The following is a 12958-nucleotide window of genomic DNA, read 5'->3' as shown; positions in this document are numbered from 1 at the left end:
CTCACCAAGGCTCCTTCGACAACACCTTCCAAACCCGTGACCTCCACCACCTAAAAGGACAAGGGCAGCAGATGCATGGCAACCTGTAAGTTCCCCTCCAAATCACACACCATCCTGACTTGGAACTATATTGCCGTTCCTTCACTGTCACTGCGTCAAAATCCTGGACCTCCCTTCTGTGGGTGAACCTACACCAGATGGACTGCAGCATTTCAAGAAGGCAGCTCACCACCTCCTTCTCAAGGGAAATTAGAGATGGGCAATAAATGCTGGCCTGGCCAGCGAAACTCACATCAGTGAAAGAATAAATTTAAAAAATCTTGATATTTGAAGTATCAGTAAAGAGGGTGGAGTAGATGGGTTTTAAGAGGCGGCTGATCACAGAGAAAATGAATCTAGAATAGTAAATAGTGATCTCATCCTTTTGGTGCCATCTTGACCTTTATAATAGATCACCACAGAAATCTCCCGAGATTTCTCAATTCATGCCAAGACAGAATGCAGGAAATAACATGATCAGGAAAGCAAACTAGACAAATAAAGATAATGCTTACCTTTCTGTTTGACCACGAGTCAGTACAAGTGTGCATTCAAGGAGTTTTTCTGCTCTTCTGATTGACACTTGCTAGAGAGGTGACAGTGTAGTTAAAAAAGGAAGATTCTTGCAATCCCATGCACTCCATACCAGCAATGAGTGATAAACTCATCCTCATGAATGGAAATTTGAATGGTAGTTTTTGATCTATAAGTTCTGATATCACACTTGTAAAGATGAGTTCATTGTACCTGCATTTGCAGTGGGTATATCATGCTCATTAAGAGTACAGTTTAGAGAATTGGAGCTGCAGAGTCATAGCTCTCTCTCAGATCCAGACTCTTCATTGAATATGGCATCCCACTGGGAGCATGAGATTGTTGAATTTATCCCACAATCTGGCGATAATAGCACATTCTACCCTTAGACTCTCCCTGCAATCAAATGAACATAAATTGTAGAAAAGTTACAAATAATTACATTGCAGACATTAACTGCGGGGAAGGTTATCAATGGCAACATCCCTTCACTACCACAGGATACTGGTGGCCCTCCTCTACACATTCTTCAAACTCAGTAGTAGAAATTCATGCTAATACAAACTTTGCTGCCTTTGATGAGAGAATCAAGAATATGGGGCATTAGAGCTCGCCCATTCAGGAGCAAAATCAGCAAGCATTTGTTCACACAAAGTGTAGTAGAGGTCTGGAACTCTCTTCCCCAAAAGGCTGTGGATGCTGGGTCAATTGGAGCTTTTAAGACTGAGATAGGTCTTTGTTAGGCACAGGGATCAAGGGTTATGGAGCTAAGGCGAGCAGATAGAGTTGAGGGGCAGATCAGCCATGATCAAATTGAATGGCAAAACAGGCTTGAGGGGCTGAATGGCCTACTCCTGTTCCTTTGTTCCTGGGTACTAACTACCCTACATATAAATTTATTAAGCTTTTAACGGTAACATTGTTATGGAACTGGAAAATTTTCATTGTGAAATATTTGACTACACACCAGTCAGTGCACATCAAAATAATTCATTGTGGGAAGCAGTTTGAGGATTTTTTGAAATTATGAATTGCTATATAAATGTTATATCAATGAAGTACTACTCTTCATGACAGTGACATAAAAACCAGTCAGAATATGAAACTAACTGTATGTCAGGCATCATAGAGTCATTATGGCACAGAAGGAAGCCATTTAGCACATTGAGTCCACTCTCTGTAGAGCAATCTAATCAATGTCACTCCCCTGCTCGATCCCAATAGCCCCTGCAAGTTTATTTCCCTCAAGTTCCCATCCAATTTTCTTTTGAAATCATTCATCATCTCCACTTCCACCATCCATGCAGGCAGCGAGTTCCAGGTCATTATCATTCACTGCATAAAAAAAGGTCTTCCTCATATACCCCCTGTACCTCTTGCCCATAACTTTAAATCTGTGTCTCCTAGTCCTTGTACCATCAGCTAATGAGAACCTCATCTAAACCCATCATAATCTTGAACACCTCTATCAAATCTCCCCTCAAGCTCCTTTGCTTCAAGGAGATCAACCCCAGCTTTTCCAACCTAAGCTTGTAACTAAAATCCCTCATTCCTGGAACCATACTGATAAATCTCCTCTGCACCCTCTCAAAGACCCTTACATCTTTCCTATAGTGTGGTGACCAGAACTGGACACAATACTCTAGTTGTGGCCTAACCAGAGCTTTATAAAGGTTCAGCATAACTTCCCTGCTTTTGTACACAATGGCTCTATTTATGAAGTCCAAAAGCTCATATACTTTGCTAACTACTTTCTCAATGTGTCCTGCCACCTTCAAAGATCTATGTGCATAAACCCCAGCTCCCTCTGCCCCTGCACTCTCTTGAGAACTGTGCCATTTCGGTCTATATTGCTTCTGCATATCCCTTATGCCAAAATGCATCACCTCACACTTGTCTGTATTTAATTCCATTTACTACTTGTCTGCCCAATCTGTTAGCCTATCTATGTCCTGTTGCAGTTGATTGGTATCATCCTCAATGTTTGCCACACCTTCACGTTAGGTATCGTTGGCAAAGTTTGAAATTTTACTCTGTATTCCAATATCCAAGCCCTTTATATATATCAAAAAAGCTGTGGTCCTAGCATTGAACCTTGGGGAATAACATTGCCTACCATTCTCCAGTTTGAAAAACAACCATTTACCACGACTCACTGTTGTCTGTCCTTAAGCCAGCTTTTTATCCAAGCTGACATTGACCCTCCTATTCCATGAACCTCAATTTTGTTAAGCAGCCTTTTAAGTGGTACTTTGTCAAACACTTTCTTAAAATCCATATAGACAACATCCACTGCATTCCCTTCATCAACCTTCTCTGTTACTTCATCAAAAAAATCAATTAGATTAATCAAGCATGTTCTGCCTTTTACAAATCCATCTCCTTAAATAACTCTAACCTCGCCAAGTGTCTTATTGATTTTTTTCCCTGATTATTGTTTCTAAAATCTTATTCACCACTGATGTTAAACTGACTGGCCTATAATTGCTAGGACTGTCCTTACACCCTTTCTTGAATAAGGGTGTCACATTTGCCACTTTCCAATCTTCTGGCACCTCTCCCATATCTAGGGATGATTGGAAGATTGTGGCAAGCCCTTCTGCTATCTCCAGTCCCACTTCCTTTAGCAACCTGGTATGCAAGCCATCCAGACCAGGCGACTTACCATCTCTAAGCATAGCCAGCTTTTCCAGTACCTCCTGCCTATTAATTTTCACCTCATCCATCTCCACTTCTACTGATATTTTGTCAGAATCCTCTTCCTTAGTAAATGCTGTTACAAAGTTCTCATTATATATTCTAGCCTTGCCTTGCACCTCGAGGCATATATCACCCTCTTTGTCCCTAATAGACCCCACCCCACTTCTAACAACCTACTTATAGTTTACATGTTGGTAGAAGATTTTTGGGTTCCCTTTTATGTTGAGTGCCATTCTATTTTCATATTCTCTCTTTGCCAGTCATATTTTCCCTTCACTTCCCCTCTCAACCTTTTGTATTTGGCCTGGTTCTCGCTTCAAGAATTCACCTGCATGCATCATACACCTTCAGTTTTTGTTTCACTGTATTCGCTATCTCCCATTGGTTCCTTTACCTTTTACCCTTGTTGGAATGTACCTAGCCTGTACCTGAAATGTCTCCTCAAAAATCACTCATTGTTCCGTTACAGCTTTTCCTGTCAAACTTCAGTTGCACTTTACCCTGGATAGATCCGCTCATATCACATTGAAGTTAACCGTCTTCCAACTTAGAAGTTCTACTTTAGATTGTTCCTTGCTCTTCTCCACTATGAATCGAAACTTTATGATATAATGATCACTCTTACCCAAGTGTTACCCACTGATACTTGGTCCACTTGGCACACCTCATTCCTCAGCACCAGATCCAGCAATATCTCCTTCCTAGTTGGACTAAGAATATACTTTTTTTTATTCATTCACGGGATGTGGGTGTCGCTGGCCAGGCCAGTATTTATTGCCCATCCCTAATTGCCCTTGAGAAGGTGGTGGTGAGCTGCCTTCTTGAACCGCTGCAGTCCATGTGGGGTAGGTACACCCACAGTGCTGTTAGGAAGGGAGTTCCAGGATTTTGACCCAGCGACAGTGAAGGAACGGAAATATAGTTTCAGGTCAGGGTGGTGTGTGACTTGGAGGGGAACTTGCAGGTGGTGGTGTTCCCATGTATTTGCTGCCCTTGTCCTCCTTGTTGGTAGAGGTCGCGGGTTTGGAAGGTGCTGTCGAAGGAGCCTTGGTGCATTGCTGCAGTGCATCTTGTACATGGTACACACTGCTGCCACTGTGCGTCGGTGGTGGAGGGAGTGAATGTTTGTAGATGGGGTGCCAATCAAGCGGGCCGCTTTGTCCTGGATGGTGTCGAGCTTCTTGAGTGTTGTTGGAGCTGCACCCATCCAGACAAGTGGAGAGTATTCCATCACACTCCTGACTTGTGCCTTGTAGATTGTGGGCAGGCTTTGGGGAGTCAGGAGGTGAGTTACTCGCCTCAGGATTCCTAGCCTCTGACCTGCTCTTGTAGCCACGGTATTTATATGGCTACTCCAGTTCAGTTTTTGGTCAATGGTAGCCCCTAGGATGTGGGATTCAGCGATGGTAATGCCGTTGAATGTCAAGGGGAGATGGTTAGATTCCCTTTTGTTGGAGATGGTCATTGCCTGGCACTTGTGTGGCGCGAATGTTACTTGCCACTTATCAGCCCAAGCCTGGATATTGTCCAGGTCTTGCTGCATTTCTACACGGACTGCTTCAGTATCTGAGCAGTTGCGAATGGTGCTGAACATTGTGCAATCATCAGCGAACATCCCCACTTCTGACCTTATGATTGAAGGAAGGTCATTGATGAAGCAGCTGAAGATGGTTGGGCCTAGGACACTACCCTGAGGTACTCCTGCAATGATGTCCTGGAGCTCAGATGATTGACCTCCAACAATCACAACCATCTTCCTTTGCGCTAGGTATGACTCCAGCCAGCGGAGGGTTTTCCCCCTGATTCCCACTGACCTCAGTTTTGCTAGGGCTCCTTGATGCCATACTCGGTCAAATGCTGCCTTGATGTCAAGGGCAGTCACTCTCACGTCACCTCTTGAGTTCAGCTCTTTTGTCCATGTTTGAGCCAAGGCTGTAATGAGGTCAGGAGCTGAGTGGCCCTGGCGGAACCCAAACTGAGCATCACTGAGCAGGTTGTTGCTAAGCAAGTGCCGCTTGATGGCACTGTTGATGACACCTTCCATCACTTTACTGATGATTGAGAGTAGGCTAATGGGGCGGTAGTTGGCCGGGTTGGATTTGTCCTGCTTTTTGTGTACAGGACATACCTGGGCAATTTTCCACATTGCAGGGTAGATGCCAGTGCTGTAGCTGTACTGGAACAGCTTGGCTAGGGGCGCGGCAAGTTCTGGAGCACAGGTCTTCAGTACTATTGCCGGAATATTGTCAGGGCCCATAGCCTTTGCAGTATCCAGTGCCTTCAATCGTTTCTTGATATCACGTGGAATGAATCGAATTGGCTGAAGTTTGGCATCTGTGATGCTGGGGACTTCAGGAGGAGGCCGAGATGGATCATCAACTCGGCACTTCTGGCTGAAGATTGTTGCAAATGCTTCAGCCTTCTCTTTCGCACTGATGTGCTGGGCTCCCCCATCATTGAGGATGGGGATATTTGTGGAGCCACCTCCTCCAGTTAGTTGTTTAATTGTCCACCACCATTCATGACTGGATGTGACAGGACTGCAGAGCTTAGATCTGATCCGTTGGTTATGGGATCGCTTAGCTCTATCACATGCTGCTTACGCAGTTTGGCATGCAAGTAGTCCTGGGTTGTAGCTTCACCAGGTTGACACCTCATTTTGAGGAATGCCTGGTGCTGCTCCTGGCATGCCCTCCTGCACTCTTCATTGAACCAGGGCTGGTCTCCTGGCTTGATAGTAATGGTAGAGCGGGGGATATGCCGGGCCATGAGGTTACAGATTGTGGTTGAGTACAATTCTGCTGCTGCCGATGGCCCACAGCGCCTCATGGATGCCCAGTTTTGCATTGCGAGATCCGTTCGAAATCTATCCCGTTCAGCACGGTGATAGTGCCACACAACACGATGGACGGTATCCTTAATGTGAAGGCGGGACTTCGTCTCCACAAGGACGGTGCGGTGGTCACTCCTACCAATACTGTCATGGACAGATGCATCCGCGGCAGGCAGTTTGGTGAGGACGAGGTCAAGTATGTTCTTCCCTAGTTTTGGTTCCCCCACCACCTGCCGCAGACCCAGTCTAGCAGCAATGTCCTTTAGGACTCGGCCAGCTCGGTCAGTAGTGGTGCTACCCAGCCACTCATGGTGATGGTCATTGAAGTCCCCCACCCAGGGTACATTTTGTGCCCTTGCCACCCTCAGTGCTTCCTCCAAGTGGTGTTCAACATGGAGGAGTACTGAGTCATCAGCTGAGGTAGGGCGGTAGGTGGTAATCAGTAGGAGGTTACCTTGCCCATATTTAACCTGATGCCATGAGATTTCATGAGGTCCGGAGTCGATGTTGAGGACTCCCAGGGCAACTCCCTCCCTACTGTATACCACTGTGCCACCACCTCTGGTGGGTCTGTCTTGCCGGTGGGACAGGACGTACCCAGGGATGGTGATGGCAGTGTCAGGGACATTGTCTGTTAGGTATGATTCCGTGAGTATGACTATGTCAGGCTGTTGCTTGACTAGTCTGTGGGACAGCTCTCCCAACTTTGGCACAAGCCCCCAGATGTTAGTAAGGAGGTATTTGCAGGGTCGACAGGGCTGGGTTTGCCGTTGTCGTTTCCGGTGTCTAGGTCGATGCCGGGTGGTCCGTCCGGTTTCATTCCTTTTTATAGACTTCGTAGCGGTTAGGTACAACTGAGTGGCTTGCTAGGCCATTTCAGAGGGCATGTCTGAGTTAACCACATTGCTGTGGGTCTGGAGTCACATGTCGGCCAGACCAGGTACTGGTCAAGGAAGTTCTCTTGAACACATTTCAGAAATTTCTCTCCCTCCTTACCCTTTATTCTAACATTATCCCAATTGATATTTGGGTAAAGAAAGGCCCCAATATCACCACTCTGTCGTTCTTTGTGATTTCCCTGAAGATTTGCTCCTCTCTCTCTATCACTATTTGGAGGCCTATAGAATACCCATAGTAGTGTGATCATACCCTTTTTGCTTCTCAACTCCAACCAAATGGATACTGTCTTTGCCCCCACAAGGACGTCCTCTCTTTCCAACACTATGTCAACAACTGATGTCAGGAATATGGAAAGCAGAGTGAACGACATGTTTAAATTTGCTGCTACAATGGATGAATGAGACTATGGACCAGAAGTTGTCAACCAGGGATAGAAACATAGGAACATAGGAGCAGGAGTAGGCCATTCAGCCCATCGAGCCTGTTCCCCCATTCAATACCATCATGGCTGATCATCCACCTCAATGCCTTTTTCCCACACTATCCTCATATCCCCTTATGTCATTGGTATTTAGAAATTTGTCAGTCTCTGCTTTAAACACACTCAATGACTGAGCTTCCACAGCCCTCTGGGGTAGAGAATTCCGAAGATTCACAACCCTCTGAGTAAAGAAATTTCTCCTCATTCCGGTCTTCAGTGGCTTCCCCTCATTTTGAAATTGTGTCCCCTGGTTCTAGACTCCCAAACCAGGGGAAACATCTTACCTGCATCTACCCTGTGTGAAGCTTTCAAGGGGTCTGCTTGTATCTCCCTGTCTCCGCCATGCAGACAATTAAAAGTAAATTTAATATCAATCGCTGAAGGTTACAATATCCAGAGCACAGAATTTTACCGTCCAGCTATCAAGTCACTGATCAACAGCAGCACAGTATCACTTTAACCTGCAGCTCCTGAACCTGCACAGGACGTGAAGAACTGGTAACTGCTGCTTGGCCCCAGAGGCTCATGATCATCGATCCAGCCAGTGTTGTCAAGGAAATAGTGTCCAGTCTCAGCAGGCATATTCTGCTTGGCTCATTAGTGACGGAGAAGAGGAGAAGTGAGAGCAGGTACAGTCTTCAACACTATTGGTATCATCAGCACTCTAACAGGTCCAGTGACAGTGTACCAACCACACAGCAACAGCATACCAACCACACAGTGACAGTGTACCAAGCTCACAGTGACAGTGTACCAACCACACAGCAACAGCATACCAACCACACAGTGACAGTGCACCAAGCTCACAGTGACAGTGTACCAACCACACAGCAACAGCATACCAACCACACAGTGACAGTGTACCAAGCTCACAGTGACAGTGTACCAACCACACAGCAACAGCATACCAACCACACAGTGACAGTGTACCAAGCTCACAGTGACAGTGTACCAACCACATAGTGACAGTGTACCAAGCTCACAGTGACAGTGTACCAACCACATAGTGACAGTGTACCAAGCTCACAGTGACAGTGTACCAACCACACAGTGACAGTGTACCAAGCTCACAGTGACAACGTACCAACCACACAGTGACAGTGTACCAAGCTCACAGTGACAGTGTACCAACCACATAGTGACAGTGTACCAAGCTCACAGTGACAGTGTACCAACCACACAGTGACAGTGTACCAAGCTCACAGTGACAACGTACCAACCACACAGTGACAGTGTACCAAGCTCACAGTGACAACGTACCAACCACACAGTGACAGCGTACCAACCACACAGCAACAGCATACCAACCACACAGTGACAGTGTACCAAGCTCACAGTGACAACGTACAAACCACACAGTGACAGTGTACCAACCACACAGTGACAGTGTACCAAGCTCACAGTGACAGTGTACCAAGCTCACAGTGACAAGGTACCAACCACACAGTGACAGTGTACCAAGCTCACAGTGACAGTGTCCCAAGCTCACAGTGACAGCGTACCAACCACACAGTGACAGCGTACCAACCACACAGTGACAGCGTACCAAGCTCACAGTGACAGCGTACCAACCACACAGTGACAGTGTACCAAGCTCACAGTGACAGCGTACCAACCACACAGTGACAGTGTACCAAGCTCACAGTGACAGCGTACCAACCACACAGTGACAGTGTACCAAGCTCACAGTGACAGCGTACCAACCACACAGTGACAGTGTACCAAGCTCACAGTGACAGCGTACCAACCACACAGTGACAGTGTACCAAGCTCACAGTGACAGCATACCAACCACACAGTGACAGTGTACCAAGCTCACAGTGACAGTGTCCCAAGCTCACAGTGACAGCGTACCAACCACACAGTGACAGCGTACCAACCACAGAGTGACTGCGTACCAACCACACAGTGACAGTGTCCCAAGCTCACAGTGACAGCGTACCAACCACACAGTGACAGTGTACCAACCACACAGTGACAGTGTACCAAGCTCACAGTGACAGCGTACCAAGTTCACAGTGACAGTGTACCAAATGCACAGTGAAAGTCTACCAACCACACAGTGACAGTGTGCCAACCACACAGTGACAGCATACCAACCACAGTGACAGTGTACCAAGCTCACAGTGACAGTCCACCCACCACAGAGTGACAGCGTACCAATTCACAGTGACAGTGTACCAACCACAGAGTGACAGTGTATCAAGCTCACAGTGACAGTGTACCAAGCTCACAGTGACAGCGTACCAAGTTCAAAGTGACAGTGTACCAATTCACAGTGACAGTGTACCAACCACAGAGTGACAGTGTATCAAGCTCACAGTGACAGTGTACCAAGCTCACAGTGACAGTGTACCAAGCTCACAGTGACAGCGTACCAAGTTCAAAGTGACAGTGTACCAACCACACAGCAACAGCATACCAACCACACAGTGACAGTGTACCAAGCTCACAGTGACAGTGTACCAACCACACAGCAACAGCATACCAACCACACAGTGACAGTGTACCAAGCTCACAGTGACAGTGTACCAACCACATAGTGACAGTGTACCAAGCTCACAGTGACAGTGTACCAACCACATAGTGACAGTGTACCAAGCTCACAGTGACAGTGTACCAACCACACAGTGACAGTGTACCAAGCTCACAGTGACAACGTACCAACCACACAGTGACAGTGTACCAAGCTCACAGTGACAGTGTACCAACCACATAGTGACAGTGTACCAAGCTCACAGTGACAGTGTACCAACCACACAGTGACAGTGTACCAAGCTCACAGTGACAACGTACCAACCACACAGTGACAGTGTACCAAGCTCACAGTGACAACGTACCAACCACACAGTGACAGCGTACCAACCACACAGCAACAGCATACCAACCACACAGTGACAGTGTACCAAGCTCACAGTGACAACGTACAAACCACACAGTGACAGTGTACCAACCACACAGTGACAGTGTACCAAGCTCACAGTGACAGTGTACCAAGCTCACAGTGACAAGGTACCAACCACACAGTGACAGTGTACCAAGCTCACAGTGACAGTGTCCCAAGCTCACAGTGACAGCGTACCAACCACACAGTGACAGCGTACCAACCACACAGTGACAGCGTACCAAGCTCACAGTGACAGCGTACCAACCACACAGTGACAGTGTACCAAGCTCACAGTGACAGCGTACCAACCACACAGTGACAGTGTACCAAGCTCACAGTGACAGCGTACCAACCACACAGTGACAGTGTACCAAGCTCACAGTGACAGCGTACCAACCACACAGTGACAGTGTACCAAGCTCACAGTGACAGCGTACCAACCACACAGTGACAGTGTACCAAGCTCACAGTGACAGCATACCAACCACACAGTGACAGTGTACCAAGCTCACAGTGACAGTGTCCCAAGCTCACAGTGACAGCGTACCAACCACACAGTGACAGCGTACCAACCACAGAGTGACTGCGTACCAACCACACAGTGACAGTGTCCCAAGCTCACAGTGACAGCGTACCAACCACACAGTGACAGTGTACCAACCACACAGTGACAGTGTACCAAGCTCACAGTGACAGCGTACCAAGTTCACAGTGACAGTGTACCAAATGCACAGTGAAAGTCTACCAACCACACAGTGACAGTGTACCAACCACACAGTGACAGTGTACCAAGCTCACAGTGACAGTGTACCAAGCTCACAGTGACAAGGTACCAACCACACAGTGACAGTGTACCAAGCTCACAGTGACAGTGTCCCAAGCTCACAGTGACAGCGTACCAACCACACAGTGACAGCGTACCAACCACACAGTGACAGCGTACCAAGCTCACAGTGACAGCGTACCAACCACACAGTGACAGTGTACCAAGCTCACAGTGACAGCGTACCAACCACACAGTGACAGTGTACCAAGCTCACAGTGACAGCGTACCAACCACACAGTGACAGTGTACCAAGCTCACAGTGACAGCGTACCAACCACACAGTGACAGTGTACCAAGCTCACAGTGACAGCGTACCAACCACACAGTGACAGTGTACCAAGCTCACAGTGACAGCATACCAACCACACAGTGACAGTGTACCAAGCTCACAGTGACAGTGTCCCAAGCTCACAGTGACAGCGTACCAACCACACAGTGACAGCGTACCAACCACAGAGTGACTGCGTACCAACCACACAGTGACAGTGTCCCAAGCTCACAGTGACAGCGTACCAACCACACAGTGACAGTGTACCAACCACACAGTGACAGTGTACCAAGCTCACAGTGACAGCGTACCAAGTTCACAGTGACAGTGTACCAAATGCACAGTGAAAGTCTACCAACCACACAGTGACAGTGTGCCAACCACACAGTGACAGCATACCAACCACAGTGACAGTGTACCAAGCTCACAGTGACAGTCCACCCACCACAGAGTGACAGCGTACCAATTCACAGTGACAGTGTACCAACCACAGAGTGACAGTGTATCAAGCTCACAGTGACAGTGTACCAAGCTCACAGTGACAGCGTACCAAGTTCAAAGTGACAGTGTACCAATTCACAGTGACAGTGTACCAACCACAGAGTGACAGTGTATCAAGCTCACAGTGACAGTGTACCAAGCTCACAGTGACAGTGTACCAAGCTCACAGTGACAGCGTACCAAGTTCAAAGTGACAGTGTACCAAGTTCAAAGTGACAGTGTACCAGCCACACAGTGACAGCGTACTAACCAGAGGGGTGAAGTAAAAAAGGAAGTCAGAAAAGTAAACAGAGGACATGAAAAAATATTGGCTAAATCAAGGAAAACCCAAAGATGTTTTATCGTTACATTAAGAGCAAGAGGATAACTAAGGAAAGGTTAGGGCCTATCAGAGATGTTCAAGGGAACTTACATGTGGATGCAGATGATATGGGTAGGGTTTTTCATTAGTTTTTTGCCTCCGTCTTCACAAAGGAGAGGGATGATGTAAATATTGTAGTAAAAGAGGAGGAGTGTGAAATATTACATACGATTAGCATAATGACAGAAGAAGTATTTATTTAGAGATACAGCACTGAAACAGGCCCTTCGGCCCACCGAGTCTGTGCCAACCAACAACCACTCATTTATACTAACCCTACATTAACCCCATATTCTCTACCATATCCCCACCATTCTCCTACCACCTACCTACACTAGGGGCAATTTACAATGGTCAATTTACCTATCAACCTGCGAGTCTTTGGAGGTGGGAGGAAACCAGAGCACCCAGCGGAAACCCACACAGACACAGGGAGAACTTGCAAACTCCGCACAGGCAGTACCCAGAACTGAACTTGGGTCGCTGGAGCTGTGAGGCTGCGGTGCTAACCACTGCGCCACTGTGCCGCCCAAGTACTAAATGGTCTGACATCCTTGAAAGTGGATAAATCGCCAGGGCCAGATGGATTGCATCCCAGATTGTTAAAGTAAACCAGGGAGGAAATAGC

Source organism: Heterodontus francisci, chromosome 1 (genome assembly GCF_036365525.1).
Source record: "Heterodontus francisci isolate sHetFra1 chromosome 1, sHetFra1.hap1, whole genome shotgun sequence".
Classification (NCBI taxonomy): Eukaryota; Metazoa; Chordata; class Chondrichthyes; order Heterodontiformes; family Heterodontidae; genus Heterodontus; species Heterodontus francisci.
Note: the sequence above shows the minus strand (reverse complement) of the source record.